This window comes from Schistocerca americana, chromosome 7, assembly GCF_021461395.2.
Source record: "Schistocerca americana isolate TAMUIC-IGC-003095 chromosome 7, iqSchAmer2.1, whole genome shotgun sequence".
Lineage (NCBI taxonomy): Eukaryota > Metazoa > Arthropoda > Insecta > Orthoptera > Acrididae > Schistocerca > Schistocerca americana.
This window is the reverse complement of record NC_060125.1, coordinates 635371830-635389128: the sequence shown is the minus strand read 5'-3', so window position 1 is coordinate 635389128 and position 17299 is coordinate 635371830.

Here is a 17299-nt window from a genome sequence, read left to right as displayed (position 1 = left end):
CAATATGTATCATTTTTTTCTTTAAAACACATTTGGCAAAATAAAATGAATTATTTCTTTAGCAACAGTCCTTCTCACACAGGCAAGGACAGCCACAAACATTTCATCCTGGTTACTGTAAATGCACTCCCTGAACTAGCAAATGAAGCAAACGCACAATCAACCTCTACTTTGTGTAATACTCTATTTCACCCATAGCAGTTCAATATACTAGACTGCAGACAAAATGTTCACCACATCTTGTACTTTTTCTGTAAATTGTTTGTGTTTCTGACCCTGCACAATTTGTCAGATACACCAAGCAGTACACACTGTTTAGTATTAATCAATTCCCAGGGTAGCTTGCTTGGAATCATTTCAGTTCAGATACTAATCCCATGTTCCCTGTGACCTTAACTGTCTTGGGGTGATTTCCATGCTTCGATGTAGCAAGCTGTACAATGATAACTGTAACTGTAACTGTAACTGAATGCAGAAAATTAAGAATTGGAAATATAACAATAACAGACACCGTGTAATCCAATGAGCAATTGTACGTTGACTCACTCATTTATATTTCAGCTTTGTATTCAATTGGAGGCTTTTTCCCCTATCATTTGTACTGAATAACCATGTCTCTGAGCTGGCAATTATAATACCAACACTCGTAGGGACATTTCACACCTACCAAAAGCACATGAAAATATTCTGAATTCAAATTTTGAAGATGGAACATAGGCAGATGGAACACGATTCAGCAGCAGAAACGTATTACAAAATTAGATACTGTTATAAAGAGGAGATCCCTGATTTTGTTTATATTTTGCTGTAGCAACTCAATATGATCCCTGTGTTTAGACACATCTCTACCAATTCAGTTACAGTTATCTTGACAGAGAGAACACTTAAAATAGCAGAATGTCTGTGCTAGTAGTAAGTGGCGTACATTCTAATCTTTCACATCAGATGAAACAGATCTCTTACAGAGGTTGAATTGCAATCACACAATTTCATTTCTGAGATTTAGAAGCAGTTTATATTGAGATCACTATAAAACCACTTACATGTTCCTTGGCCCTCAAGATGTGCCAACACTCATTCCGATGACTCAGACGGCTGGCTGTCAGACACATTTTGATCTTTTCGGGTGTCCAAGAGCTTTGGTCATCATGTGGTAGTTTGGTTTCAATGAGCTTGCTGCTGTCTTGTGGTCCAGATGATCATACTCATTGTCTGCGAATTTTAGATGCAAAAGTGAAAAAAAGTTTTCAGTCACAGCTATTTATTTGTGTTAAAAAACAGGATTTTAATATTGAGTATTCTATAATAAACCTGCTCTGATAGTAAAACAAGCAGAAACATGCAAAAACTAAACTCATCTGTTATGTATCCAAATCATTGTTCACCCAGAGAGGTGCTGGTGAGTATCCACAACACTAATGGCCTTTACCTAACAGGGTTCCATTTAAATAGGTCTCATTTCTTGTGCTGCCTCTGTACACTGTGTGCATCTAGGAGTGAGTTTGTATACTTGATCAAGCTCATGCTGTATTGCCTCCTAATAAGATGGAAGGAGGAAGTCGGAATTGAAAGAAGTGCTGTAATTGTAGCTCTGCATCACAAAGGCTATCCTAGCAAGGCAATAGTAACAAAATTTGGCTTAACCAAGCCTACAGTGGTGTACACAATTCTCCAGTTCAAGCAGACTGGTGCCAGCACAAGTGTTTGACAATCTGGAAGACCCTGAGTAACATCGTAAAGTAAAGATTAGTTCATATACCTACAGAGTAAATGTGAGGACTCTTCCTGCACCTGAAATTAACAACAAACAAAACAATGTGTGGGAAGCTCCAACCTTTGTCTCAGCAGAGCAATGCTATATATGTGACCATGACTTAAATGGATGGATAGAAAGAAGTTGAATTGATTGCAATGGGCACAGCAACGTAAAAACTAGAGAGCGCAGCAATGGTCCAAGGATGAATCAAGTTTGAAATTTGGAACCCTTCACTGAATGTTTACTCATTGACTTCATGGAGAACATATGAAGTCAGTATGTAATGCCAATGACAAAGAGTGGTGGAGGGTTGGTCACTATGTGGGGATGTTTTGTGGGTGATAGAATCAGCTTCCTAGTGAGAATTAATGGAAAATTAAAGGAGGAAGGATATGACAAGATACTGATCAACAATTCAGTTCAATCTGCAAAGAGGCATATTAGTTGTGGGTTGTTCTGCAGCAAGACAATGATCCCAAACAGACTTCTAAATTGAGCTGACAGTAAGTCAATAGAGGAGAGAAATTTGGGAAACTGAAGAATATGGTCTGGTGAAGTCAGCCACCTCACTTAAGTCCCATCGAATACTTGTGGGATGAACTTGAGGAAGGAAGGAGGTTAGCGTATAATGTCCCGTTGACAACGAGGTTATTAGAGACGGAGCACAAGCTTGGATTAGGGATGGATGGGGAGGGAAGTCAACTGTGCCCTTTCACAGGAACCATCACGACATTTGCCTGAAGCAATTTAGGGAAATCACAGAAAACCTAAATCAAGATGGCTGGACACGGATTTGAACTGTTGTCCTCCTGAATGCGAGTCCAGTGTGCTAACCAGTGCACCACCTCACCCACTGGGATGAACACGGCAGGGAGATCAGAGAACTGAGGTCATCTAATGTTGAAAATCTATGGATTACTGATGTATTGGACTGTAATCTCTGCAAAAATATTATCTCCATAATGCCAACAGTCTGTGCAGCTGTTCTTAGCACGAAGGGTACTTAATGACAGAGAGAGAAAATATTTGTCTTGTTTGCCTATTTAGTTTGAAGAGTGAAGTTGTCAATTAAAATAAAGTGTACAGCTTTTTTCGTGGGTGATCGAATACTTTTGACCTGTAGCATATACTTGTTGTTGTGGTCTTCAGTCCTGAGACTGGTTTGATGCAGCTCTTCATGCTACACTATCCTGTGCAAGCTTCTCCATCTCCCAGTACTTACTGCAGCCTACATCCTTCTGAATCTGCTTAGTGTATTCATCTCTTGGTCTCCCTCTACAATTTTTACCCTCCATGCTGCCCTCCAATGCTAAATTTGTGATCCCTTGATGCCTTGGAACATGTCCTACCAACCGGTCCCTTCTTCTTGTCATGCCACAAACTCCTCTTCTCTCCATTTCTGTTCAATACCTCCTCATTAGTTATGTGATCTACCCATCTAATCTTCAGCATTCTTCTGTAGCACCACATTTTGAAAGCTTCTATACTCTCCTTGTCCAAACTATTTATCGCCCATGTTTCACTTCCATACATGGCTACACTCCATACAAATACTTTCAGGAAAGACTTCCTGGCACTTAAATCTATACTCAATGTTAACAAATTTCTCTTCTTCAGAAACGCTTTCCTTGCCATTGCCAGTCTACATTTTATATCCTCTCTACCTCGACCATCATCAGTTATTTTGCTCCCCAAATAGCAAAACTCCTTTACTACTTTAAGTGTCTCATTTCCTAATCTAATTACCTCAGCATCACCCAACTTAATTTGACTACATTACATTATCCTCGTTTTGCTTTTGTTGATGTTCATCTTATATCCTCCTTTCAAGACACTGTCCATTCCGTTCAACTGCTCTTGCAAGTCCTTTGCTGTTTCTGACAGAATTACAATGTCATCGGTGAACCTCAAAGTTTTTATTTCTTCTCCATGGATTTTAATACCTACTCTGAACTTTTGTTTCCTTTACTGCTTGCTCAATATACAGATTGAATAACATCTGGGAGAGGCTACAACCCTGTCTCACTCCCTTCCCAACCACTGCTTCCCTTTCATGTCCCTCGACTCTTACAACTGCCATCTGGTTTCTGTACAAATTGTACATAGCCTTTCGCTCCCTGTATTTTACCCCTGCCACCTTTAGAATTTGAAATAGAGTATTCCAGTCAACATTGTCAAAAGCTTTCTCTAAGTCTACAAATGCTAGAAACGTAGGTTTGCCTTTCATTAATCTTAGTAACAACAATAAACAGAAAATAAGTAAATATTGAGATCCTTCTCAAGGAAGGTGATTTATTTACTAAACTAGACAGGTTACAATGAAATGCGTACCATGTACTCTGCTGAAAAAGGAAACTACAACACCCTCAAAGAAATGGTAATTTTTTGTGACATCATTGTAATTCAGGTCAAATGAAACACGTGTCACAGTGAAGTGTGTCCTGTCACATCACTACAATGCACACCACTCTCTGATGGCAATGCAGGTGTATATTCTCACACACATAGATGATCATAAAGGTGCCAAATGGCATCCTGTGATACATTGCCCCAAAGCATCTTGGGCTGTTTGTTGCAACTTGGCAATGGTCCTTGCAAGCTCTGGAGAAAAAGTATGTTCCCCGACAGACAGCCTGCAGAATCAAAAGAGAGGGTGCACAGACAGCCCTCATGAGCATCATGACTACAATGAATGAATAACTGACACTAAAACCCCTCAGTACGCACTTGCTATACCCAAGTGCCACTGAATAGAGTCCTTTCGAGTTTTGCATTTTTTTTCCTTGTAGCATATATTAGGATCTTCCTGTTGTGGTTTCCTGGCAGAAAACAGGTTTGATACATCTATTCACATTAGTCTATTCTCTGAAGTTCTCTTCATATCTACATGACTGCTGCAACTTACATATGTTTCCAAACTGAGAAATCCTCAGTGCTTTGGAATGTGTCCTATTTATTATTATTATTATTTTTTTTTTTACATGAAGTTGTACCACAAATATCTTTTTTCCCCCCATATTGATTCAATTGCTTCCCAGTGTTTATTCAATCCAGCCATCAAATTTTTAGCATTCTATTCTTGTCTGAACTGCTTATCATCCAATTTCACTTCTACACGGCATTACCCCAATTACCTTCAGCAACTATTTCCTAACACTTAAATTTATATTAGATATTAATGAAATCCTTTTTCCAGAAATGCTTTTTGTGCTATAACAGTCCTGCATTTTATGAGGGGCACTCAAATAACGACCTAACACTTACCACAAGTGGACCATGGAACAGTTCCATTCAGAAGTAATCACTGCACATGTTAAGGCATTTACCTCACTGGGTGATAAGATGATCAACTCTTGTTTCGAGGAAGGCAAATGGCTGCTGATGATTCCACAACTGCTATCACTTTAGCACTCCCTCTTCCAACAGAAACTGACATTCATGCATAGCTTTCTTTCTTCAGATAACCAAAGATATGAAAATCACACGGAGAAAGATTTGGGCTGTATGGAGGATGATGCAGCATTTCCCAGCAAAATCAGAGAAGCATACACTTCATCCAATTGGCAGCATGTGGGCAAGCATTATTATGCAACAGGACGATTCCACCTGACAGGATTCCAATAGCCTAAGGTAAAGTGGCAAAGCCAACAGTGGAAACATTGCACGTCTCCCCCACCAAAGCAACCCAAAACTGTTCACACAAGTTCTGTTAAGACCATGATGACCTTAATGCATGAGGATGCCCACCTGCCACATTGTGAATTGTAGAAAGGCTACACTTCAGCGACTTGTAATGTTTCCCAACCAACATCCTCCATAATGCCTCAATCTTTCACTGTGTGATTCTCACATCTTTGGCAGTCTGAAGAAAGACATGCATGGATGTAGGCTTCACCTGGACAAGGAGTGGGGTGCTGTTGTGGATCCATCAGTGGCTGACAGCATTCTACAGAACAGGGATTGACAGTATCATCTCCCAGTGGGATAAATATCTTAATTTGTGTGATGACTGCTTTTGAATGGAACCACTCCATGATTCTGTCATGTCAGGTGTTCAGTTCTCATTTGACTGCTCCTTATATAGTGTGTTACATAAAGAACACAATTTCTAATTGAATAACAAAGCACCTAATTTATTTGAAAATTACTAGTATTACTGTGTGTTTTGTATTAACAAAGATTACAGTTAAACACGAAACAAAATATTGGGCAAATGTCATCCATGGCTTTGTCCACACACATTCATTCTTTGGACAAAATTTTGGAAGACTCTAGAGCAAAGTTCCACATAAATTTGACCCATGACATATCTAATTTCTACTTTGAGGTGTGGTATGGTTCAACTAAATGCAAGATCTGACATGCCTCCACAAAACAGTCATATGGTGTCATATCACATAACACCAGTGGCCAGTTCAGATCGCCATTGCAAAGATGAGACAAGCAGGAAATCTTTCTGTTAGCAACCTAGTTGCTTCAACAAGCATTGTGGCAGGTTGCCCTCATCCTGTTGGATGTCTTTCACATTCAATTCTTGCCCTTGCAATTGCACCCGTAAAAACTGTGTCATCATCTGGCAATAACAATCACCAGTCACTATCACTGCATTTCCAATCTTGCCTTCAAAAAAGTATGGCCCATTGAGTCAGCCAGCCCACAACCTGCACAAAACAGTGACTTGTTCTGGATAAAGACGCTTCTCACTGACTTTGTGAGGATTCTCTGTGCCCCAAACCCGGCAATTTTGCTTATTCACATAACCTTTAAGCTAGAAAGGTGCCTTGTCACAGAAGATTATTTTTTTATGAAATTCTTGTTTTGTGAATACCCAATCAGCAAATACTTGTCCATTGACCTCAGCTCATGTGTTGTTTGGATCATAAAAGAATGCAAATGCAGATCTTTTGTTAAAACTCAATGCAAATTCCTTCTCAGAAGGACTCACCATTGTGGATGGTGGTGAATTCACTTCACTGCACTTGTAGCAGTGGGACACCGATGACCGAGACATTCCCTACCAGTTGACAAGAATGAGGACATCCATGTGATTTTATGTTTCCTGTCAATCCTGTATCTTCAAATTTCCTTACCAGTCTCTGCAATGTTGACACATTAGGCACATTTCAGGTACCATACATTACACGTCTTCAAATGGTCTCTGCATGGCATTCAATGTACTTGAAATGCCCTTTCAAAATCTGGATTGTTGATCCATCACGTATCATTCTATTTTAGCTGATAACAATACACACAAATGCCAGTTGACAATGACAGTCAGTAATCGCAATATCATCAGGTAACAGTAGCCTAAATTTCATGTCTGGCAACCTAACAAACTGAAAAAGGTGCTCAATTTAAAAACTGCATTCCTCATGGGACACCCCTTATATACTCTCTACTACAGCCATTGTCAGCTACTTTACTGCTCATTTACTACTTTTTGTGTCTCATTTCCTAACCTACTACATTTTAGAACAACATTAATTGATGCTTTTCTTATAAACTATTTCCAAGATATTACAAATCCCATTCAGCTGCCCTTCATCCCTAGTCTTCACTGTCATAATACATTTCTTTTATTTCTTCTTTCCTGACCTGTAAGTCCCTCTCCAAATTTGTCTTTGGTTTCCTTTACTGCCTGCTCAGTGTAGAGACTGAATAACATTTGGGATAGGCTGCAGCCCTGTCTCTCCTCCTTCTCAGTTACCACTTCCCTTTCATGTCCTTTGACTCTTGTAATGGCAACGCCCTTTGTGCACAACCTGTACACTGCCTTTTGCTCCCTGTATTTTATCCCCATAGCTTCAGAATTTTAAATCTGTGTTCTTGTCATCAGTGTGAAAAGCTTAGGTTCTTCGTATGACCATTAATTTTGAAGACTGCATAATTTTCATTGAGTGTACAACTGTTATAAATCTACAGAATCTTAAACTTTTCTGTTTTTCAGAAATTCCATGCCTAATTTATGCTACAGACAGCTTGTTAACAGAAAGAAAATTGAGAACTTTTCCACTTGTGTCCTGACAGGAACAGTACTTGAATAAAAAATAAGACATTCTTGCAACTTGATAACAAGTTATGTCAAATACCTCCTAATTCACATTTCTGCTACAAACATGCAGATTTGGCACATTAATATGAGAATGTGTGTGGCCTAATTACATGTGGGAGATTGAACAAAGAAATTCTTCAATAAACCATGACAATTGGCAATTATAAAGAAGTGATTTGCTCTAAGTAAGCAAGTATGCAAACTTTCTACTACCTAAAATTTTATTTCTTTTGAGTCAACCTTCACATGTTGTAATGCACACGTAGCAAAATGATTTTAAAAGTTCTGCTAATTGTACTTTACTTTCATATTCCTTGCTATGATCCTCCTTTCTCCCAAAGCTCTTCAATCTATAATTCCAACCGACTGCTGTAGCATTAAGAGTTAAATGTATCTCCTTATCTTGACCTCTTTTCTGTTTAATTTCATCATAAACATGCAGATCTCTAATACTGTGGTAAACATTCACACTGGCGTTACTTCCAACTGCTTCATTCTTCTTCGTCAACACTGTATAGTAATACAACAGTCTGCACATGAAGCATATTATTATCCACATTCATTGCTTCTTGTAAAAGTGTATCATACAATTTTTAATGCCCAATGAAGCATATTTACAGTCTATATGTTTAGCAACATGTCATAAATCCACACATCAAAATATTATATGCAATTTGCAGCTAACACAAGCCGATTACAATGCATGTTGTGTCATGATGATTTAGTTAGTGTAAGGTTGAGAAATACTAGGAATTAGGCCCAATCCAACAGATTCATGTGTAGTATCTTGCAAATAAATGATTTTAAAGAACAATTTAACACCCTAGTACTGGGTGATTATAATTAAAATGCAGCTGCTCACAGAGGTCCAGTGTGTGCTGTACTTATCATGTGGCAGCAAAACTTGGTAGATATTATAATGCGTAAATACAGAAGTGATTTACTCTGGAAAAAAATAAGTTCCGATTTTGGCTGCCAAGTGCAAATCTGGCACTGTGAATGCAAGATAGATGTATAGACATGTTTGCATATGAAGTGGATTAGGAACAAGACATGAGTAGAAAAGTTCAAACAAGACAGAAGGGAATAATTGTCATTTTATTACTAAGCACTTCTTACACAATTTGTTCAATACGAGCACTGGAGATGTCTACAAAATGCTGTATGGCATTAGATTTGCACCTGGTGGCCAAAATTGAAATTAATTTTTTCCCAATCTAAGTTCGTTCAGCATTATCCCATTAGTGTATCTACCAAGATTCACCACCATAAGGTAATTACAGCCCACACTGGATCTCCCTGACAGCTGCACTTCAGTTGTAACAACCCAGCATTTTACTCGAGTGCAGAATCAGACATCCCCAGCTACAATAATAAATAAGTTATAATGCAAAGTAAAAAATAATAATTCAGTACTTAACTACAGTATTTTGATGATGTGATGATTTGTAAGTAATTCTTTGAAAATCATGATAAAACACAGTTTCATGTTTCTATTCTTTATTGAAACCACACAATTTCAATTTTACAACAGACTGTTCGCAGGTGTCTACTGACAAAGTTAACAGAAACAATATAAATAAGGGAAATGGCCTTGTCATTGGATGTGACCGGAGTGTCACATTATAAATGAGGAACGTGTTGTAGAAGAGCACAAACTGAGTCATTCAGCAAACAGAATATGAGTATTAGATGATAACATTTTTCATTTATACTTTATTGGAGGGCTTTGTAGTTTAGTGATTAAGTGCATGCATGGAAATCTTTTTGTGACTGTACAAGGTAATATATTCATGAAATCTCAATAAAAAAAACAAAGATTAACTTCTCATAGTTGAGACCTACATTCATGAAAGGGTTTGTAAATGACAATATGTTCACCTTTTGACTGTAAAACTGTTGATTTGTTAATCCCAATATTACAATTTTGATCATGTGGCCATTATCATGTAAGAATAACTGCATGTTAGCACATGTCAAAATCCAACAAGCATCTGACATGACAAAGAGAGATGGTTTCATCACACTGTGTTCCTGATTACAACTTTTTGTATGTACTGCACTGTTCCATAACATTTTGTGGGGTAAATGATTCAATATTTGTTTTTGTTTCATATAAAATAGAAGCTGGTTTCACCACTTGCTTTTCTGTGGGCTCACATATATTTGTTCCTGCGTACAAATCTGCATGTGAAATACTTGATTTAAACGCGTTATAATATGTTGCGCATTTTCTACTTTATGTTCACACCATTCTTCTGTACTTTCTCACATTTAATGGAGAACTTCATGCTAGCAAGCTTTTGACAAAATTGGTATTTAACTTTTTTACATCTTGTCATTGAATGACTATGCAATTCTGCTTTGAATACTATTGCTTTTTGCCACAGACTATGTTTTGTAGTCTCAGTGACTAGAGAACTCTTCCTCGCAAATACTAAAAAATTCAACAGCAGCTACAAATATTTTTTCACACATTACTGACAAGTACTAAAAACAATACATTTTAGCAAAAGTTGGTGCACTAGAATCATGCTCCCACTCCAATGAGTTCTACATTAAATGCAAGAAAGTATGGAAATGAACACAAACAAAAATAAGGTAGAATATGAGTAATATACTTACAATTTAGCAGTTCATACATGGATTTGTAAGCAGAAACAAATATGTATGAGCCCGCAGAAAATCATGTGATTAAAGTAGCTTCTATTTTATCAAAACACAAACACAATATGAACAATATTATGAAAAAGATGGACTGCTATTCACCTCAGTGAGCTGCAGACAGGTATAATGAAAAGAGTATTAAACATTTAAGCTTTTGACTGAAAGGCCGTGTTCAGAGACAGAAAGCACTTATATATTCACACACTTGTGGCCACTGCCACCTAATGTGGAATCATTTACCCCTGCAATATTACTGGTATTAGCAAAAATCAGACAGAGTAGGAGTAACATATTTACAATACGATTTATGGGAACAGGATACGAGTAGCGGTGTATGGAATAAACTGTCCCCAGTAATATATGCACACAGTACAAGGTATAAGAACGGACTGAATTAAAATGGCGGCTCGGATGAGCGACCTGAGTCCCAGAGATTAATGTTGTCTATCATCGATATGACCTATCAACGCCACACAGCCCCACCCCACCCCCTGGCAGTAAGGAGTACTGCATATGAGTCTTGAGGGAAGACCATGTGGTCATCGATGTTGCAGGTAGCCACACAACCAGGACCTACACCCCTACCGGGGCGGAATGTGGAGGCAAAGCAATGGGAGGCAGGTCCACCTTGAAGTCGTTGAGCCAGCGTGGGTGGATGATGTGGCGGCCAGCCTGAGAGCAGGTGGGTTGAACGGCGGATGGTGGGGTGTGGCAGGCCCAGATGCTGATCAAGCTGTCCGGTGAGATGAAGGCGCGAATTGTCATCAGGTCACACTCACAAGGGAGGGTGAGGCTATGCACAACACTGATGTTTAACTGGTTGTTGGGTGGCGGGGCTGTGGTGTCTGTGAGTAGAATGAGAACTCGAACATCGAGAGTGATGACTGAAATGTCGTCCACGTGGTGTGGGGGTACATTGCAGAGCAGGATGACTATGGGAGAGGGTGTCTCCATAGTCGATGAGGTAGCAGCAAAACCTGCACACGAGGTGGAGGGTGACGTGTCTGAGAAACCCGCAAAAGGTCACAGGGAGGTGTCAGGTGAATAAAACAGTGTAGTGGCCCAAGGAGATACATTGTTGGACTGCACAGCAGGAGGGAGACTGGCAAGAGGGTCACTAGGAGGATCAGACTGAGCCAGCAGAGGGACATCGTGGTACATGAATGCTGGTTTGAGTTGGTGTAACAAAACAGTTTGAGGACTGGCTTTGACGTTGATGTCGAAAGTTGTATCGCCCTGCTGGAGGACTTTAAAGGGGCCGAGATGAGATGGTTGCAGAGGTTGTCAGACCGAATTGTCTCTCAGCATTACATGGGAGTAAGTGTCTGGTGGGAGTGGCTGGTAGGTGGGTGCAGACATGCATGTTTGAAGTGGGTGTGCATGCAACTTATAACATCAGGGGAGGGGATATGTCTTCAGGTACTTGAGGCTGAATGAATTCCCCTGGTAGGATGGGGTTCTCCACAGAAACGAATTCTGAGATAGTTCCCTGTAAGTTGGGCTTGAAAGTTGAATGGAGGCTGAGCAGTACTCATGGAAGTGCTTCAGACCAGAGGCAGTTGTGGCACCTGAGCGCTGTTTTTAGAGCGCGGTGCCACCATTCCACTAGCCCATTGCTTTGTGGGTGGTAGGCTGTGGTGTGAATTTTCTTTATGCCGCAGATGTTACATAAAATGGTGAACAGGGAAGACTCAAACTGCCGACCTTGGTCAGTGGTGGTGGTGGTGGTGGTGGTGGTTGGACAACCGAACCTAGCAATCCGTGAGGAGATAAAACCCTTGGCCACAGTCTCAGCAGTGATGTTAGGTAAAGGGACTGCCTCTACTCGGCGGGATGTGTGGTCAATTGTGGATAGAATGTATCTGTGGCCCTCCATGACGGTGGAAGAGGATCGATATGTACATGACGAAATCATCCTGGAGGGATGTTGAACTTGCCCAGTGGTGGGGCAGTATGGCGGCTGACTTTGTTTCATTGGCAGGGGATACAGCTGTGTGCCCAGGTCTGACAGTCCCATTTTATATTTTTCCAAATGAAACGCTCAGAGATGAGCCACGTACTGGAGCAGACACCAGGGTGAGCGAGGTTATGCAGAGTTCGAAGGCCTGCTGGCTCAGGGAGGGGAGTAACGGGCTTAAGGTACTGGTAGAAGAGCCGCACCACACTTTGGGGAATTTAGCTTTAGTAAACACAAGGGGTGTTTGAGGGTCCATGAGGAGAGTTTGAGATTCCTCGTCAGAGGCTTGTAGATTGGCCAGGTTGGATAAGTCAATGATGCGTGAAATAGTATAGATCTGCGGCAACATTTGATATAGTGAACGTCGGTTATCAATTGGGAGACTAGATCAAAGCGACAGGGTAGGTCCTCGGGGTGGGCGGGGGGCAGGGGGATTGCAGAAAGCATCTGTGAGTGGTTTGTGATCTGTGAGGATGAAGAACAGCCTTGTAGACCACAAGGAGATCTCTATCAAAAGTGGAGAATTTCTTCTGAGCTGTTACAGCTTTTTAGAGAAGAAATGAAGAGGGGAAATCATGTGTATCTCGTGTTGCTGTAGTACCGCTCCCACTCCAATGTCACTGGCGTCCGTAGTGATGAACAGATGAGCCAAGAGGTCAGGGTGGGCGAGTGTCACGGCATGAACTAAAGAAGTCTTTAATGCATTGAAAGCATCCAGCGTGGGTGCAGTCCAGTGAACGGGTTTGAGTCCTGAAGTCTGTTTACCCAACAGCGAGACTGTCAGCGGGGCCTCCATGGCAGCGGCAGAAGGCAGGTGACGACGGCAGTAACTTATTGTGCCCAGGAAACATCGTAGTTCTTTGTAAGTACCCGGGGGCGGCAGTGAAGTGACGGCTTGCACACGAGATTTGGGAGGCTGTATTATGTCAGTGGAGATGATGTGACCCAAGAAAGTAATGTTACTTAAAATCCGTCTTGATTGCAATTTTTTTTTTTTTTTTTTTATATTCATATGACCGGTTTCGGTTCATTCAGAACCATCTTCAGATCTGATATTTCAGCTACAGGAGTAACCCGTCCAAATCCAACAACTTTCACATGCTACGTCATATGAACAAAAAAAATTTTTGCAATCAAGACGGATTTTAAGTAACATTATAAAATCACTGATTGCTGTTATCCCATAAGACATTATGTCTGTTTTTGCAAAACCCAAGAAAGTGACGGAAGGCTGACACAGCTGTAATTTTTCTTTGTTGACCTCAATGCCATTGGATAAATGATTTTCATGTTCCTCAGCTGACTTGCTGAAAGTTAGTGTACCGTCCAGGTGTGCGGAGCAAAACTCTAACTGTTGTAGGATGGAGTCAATGAAACACCGCTGCATTTCTTAGGCCAAATGGCATGAAGTGGTATTGGAACAATCCAAGCGGCATGATAATAGCTGTTTTAAGGATGTCATCCGATGCTACGGGAATCTGATGGTAGGCATGGTTACAGTCGATAGCACTGAAGATTATAGCACCCAGTAACATGTGAGTGAAATAATTTATGTTAGGCGTGGGGTAATTGTACGTGTCAGTACAAATAGCGGTATAAGGAATAAACTGTTCCCACTAATATCTGCACATATGTACATTTCGATAATTATCATACACATGCACACAGTACAAGAAATAAGAACAGACTCAATTAACATGGTGGCTCAAATGAGTGACCTGAGTTCCAAAGATTACTGTTATCTATGGTCAATATGACCTACCGACACCACAGATTCAAAGAGTGCAATACAAACAAGAAGTAATAACCAGGAACGCAATGGAATGAAACCAGCTTCTGTTTACTATGAAACAAAAACAATATTGAATACTTTAAATTACTTAACAAGAAAATGATGTGTGCTTCACATGGTTTGGCAGCAAACCAAGGTGATGTTACTCAAAGTCCCTACTTAAGTTTCATCCCCCTGGTAGCACCAATCGAATAAAATGACAAAACTTGTGTAACATTACAACAAACATAAGGCTGTAAGTGAACCTGTCCATCACAGCTTCTCATATCATTATATCATATGAAAGTAAATGCATAAATAATAAAATTCCTACAACCTACATCAAATTGTTATGCTACTTTAGAATCAAGTTGCCTAGTCATTTGGATATACCATTTGGTACTTGAAAGATATATTGGTCCACCAGAAGAAAAACGAACTGACAGTCAATGTCAAGAGTTCTTTATCATTCAGGAAAGAATGAAATAAAGTAATGTAATTAAGAAAAAACAAGAGAAAAAGGAAATACATTTGATATTAAACTACAGCCACTCATTTCAGTTTATAACATTGGTGAGTAGGTTGTTTAATGACTAAAGAAAATTCACCATTCCTCTGTTGCATAAATATATTGACAAAATTATTACTGTACTGAAAATGCCGATTAACAACAATTGTGAATCAGACCTACTGCAGCTGTTGACTATGGCTGATGGTGACAGAGTGCATATCTGTTCCACGAACAGTGCTGAACTATTTGAAGAGTTAAAACAAGAACTATTGCACATAAAGCAATAAAACAGCTGTAAGAATGACCATGCATGTAAAAGCATTATAATGTAACCAGGCATTCATTAGTACAATTAAATGCTGTGATGCAGTCAGTGCTATGAATATAATTGCATGGAACAACTAGAATTAGCATTGTTTCATACCTTGTACAAGAATGATTGGTTTTAAAAATCTACTAGTCAACTTTGACAGCCAATTTACATATATCATAGCTGGAAAGGAGAAAAAATGAAGCACCTGTATTATGTACTAGCTACACAAAAGCTTGTGCTAAACAGGAAGTTTTAGCTGAAATGAAAGTTTCTATCCTCTAGAAGACAGAAATGAGTATTAACAACTTTCGTTTATTAACAGTTATGAAAAGGGTAGATTGCTACTCACTGTAAAGATGACACATTGAGTTGCAGGCAGCCACATGAAATAGATTGTTTTACACTGAGTTTTTGGCCAAAGCCTTCCCCAAAAAATAAAAGAAATCACACATGCGTATGCAACACTCTCACACAGACAGGTTAAAATATCCCATTGTCAGGCCTCTCTACAAAAAGGGGGACACCTCAAATGTCAATAATCATCAGCCAGTATCCTTGCTTACAGCATTTTCAGAAATCCTTGAGAAAGTAAGGTACTCAATAATCGTTAGCCATCTCAACAGTAATGGGATACTTAGTAAATCACAGTTCGGATTTCAAAAACGCTGTTCCACTTAGACAGCAATATACAATTTCACTGTCCACATTATAGAGTCTTTAAATAGTAAAACGTCACCAATAGGAATTTTCTGTGACTTGTCCAAAGCATTATGTTATAGGAATTACAATTCTATGGTATAAATGGAATAGCATATGAGTGGTTTAAGTCACCTACAGAACAGGAACCAAAAAGTTTCCTTATATGGGTCAAGTAATTGAAATAAGTTTACCACTTCATCTAACTAGTGTTAAATTACATTAGGTGTTCAACAGGATTCAATCATCAGTCCCCTTCTGTTCTTGATATATGTGAACAACCTCCCTTCTTATCTGAAACAGGAAGCTGAACTGACACTGTTTGCTGATGGTACAAGCATCATTATTAATCCAGTACAAAAAGTCCAATTGAAAATGATACAAATAAGGTCTTTGGAAAAGTCATTAATTGGTTTTCTGCAAATTAGCTTGCTCTAAACTTGGAAGAAACACAGTAAATCCAATTTTCTGCTGCAAAAAGTACAGTTCCTTCAATAAATATAACACATCAGCAGAAGTCAGTAGACAGGGTAGAGCATACTAACATTTTGGGTGCACATATAGATGAGAATCTTAATTGGAAAATTCATATTTCGGATCTTCTAAAGTGACTAGGTTTAGCAACTTTTGCACTAAGAATAATTGCCAATTTTGAGGATATAGAAATTATTAAGTTAAACAAATACTAACAAAGAGAGAGAGGGGCTGGCCAGTACTTACCTCAGCTCAGTACAGCCGATAGATACACAAAAAAAACAACCGAAAATTTACGTTCCTAGCTTTCGGAATAAATGTTCCTTCATCAGGGAGGAGAGAGGGGAAAGAAAGGGAAAGTGGATTTAGTTACTCACAACCCAGGTTATGAAGCAACAGGGAGGGTAGCAAGGAAGGATGCATGGGAATGCTAAGTGGAGACTTTTCTATGACTGTCCATACATAATCCACGGGATACCGCATCCAGGAGTGTACTTACTAAAGAACAGGAGAAATGACAAGATTATAGGATTATGTCCAAATAAAGACATTAAAAAGTGCAACACAGAATAACTACATGTAAATAGTAGTTTTAAGGGAATGCACTGAATAATGACAGGCAGAGGATACTAATATTACTTAATTAATATTTATGTGCCTGACTGAAGAAGGTAAGTATTATTATTTGTTATTAAATATATATGATTGTGCAAGGCACATGTATTAAATAAGTTTGCAGCACGACATGTAGATTGTGACACCAATTTACACGCATGCCTGCGGAACAAATAGAAATTCTTGAGCACAGCGATTTGAGACAAAAACACATGACACAGTGGCCGATTAATTGCATGGTAACCTTAGGTTATGATTTACTGAATAAATTTCCTTTTCGATATGCAGTCACATTTGAGTTTAATAAGCGCCTCAGGGTCCAGTGCTCTAGTTATGATGTATTTTGTCTTATATTCTCTATTTTCAGGTGAATTTAAACTTGTATATATTTGTTGAATTTTTGATTTGCAAACAATTCTTTCTATACCTAGTCGACAAAGGATACTTATTTCATTATGTTATTTAGTTGTGAAAACTAGATCAAAAC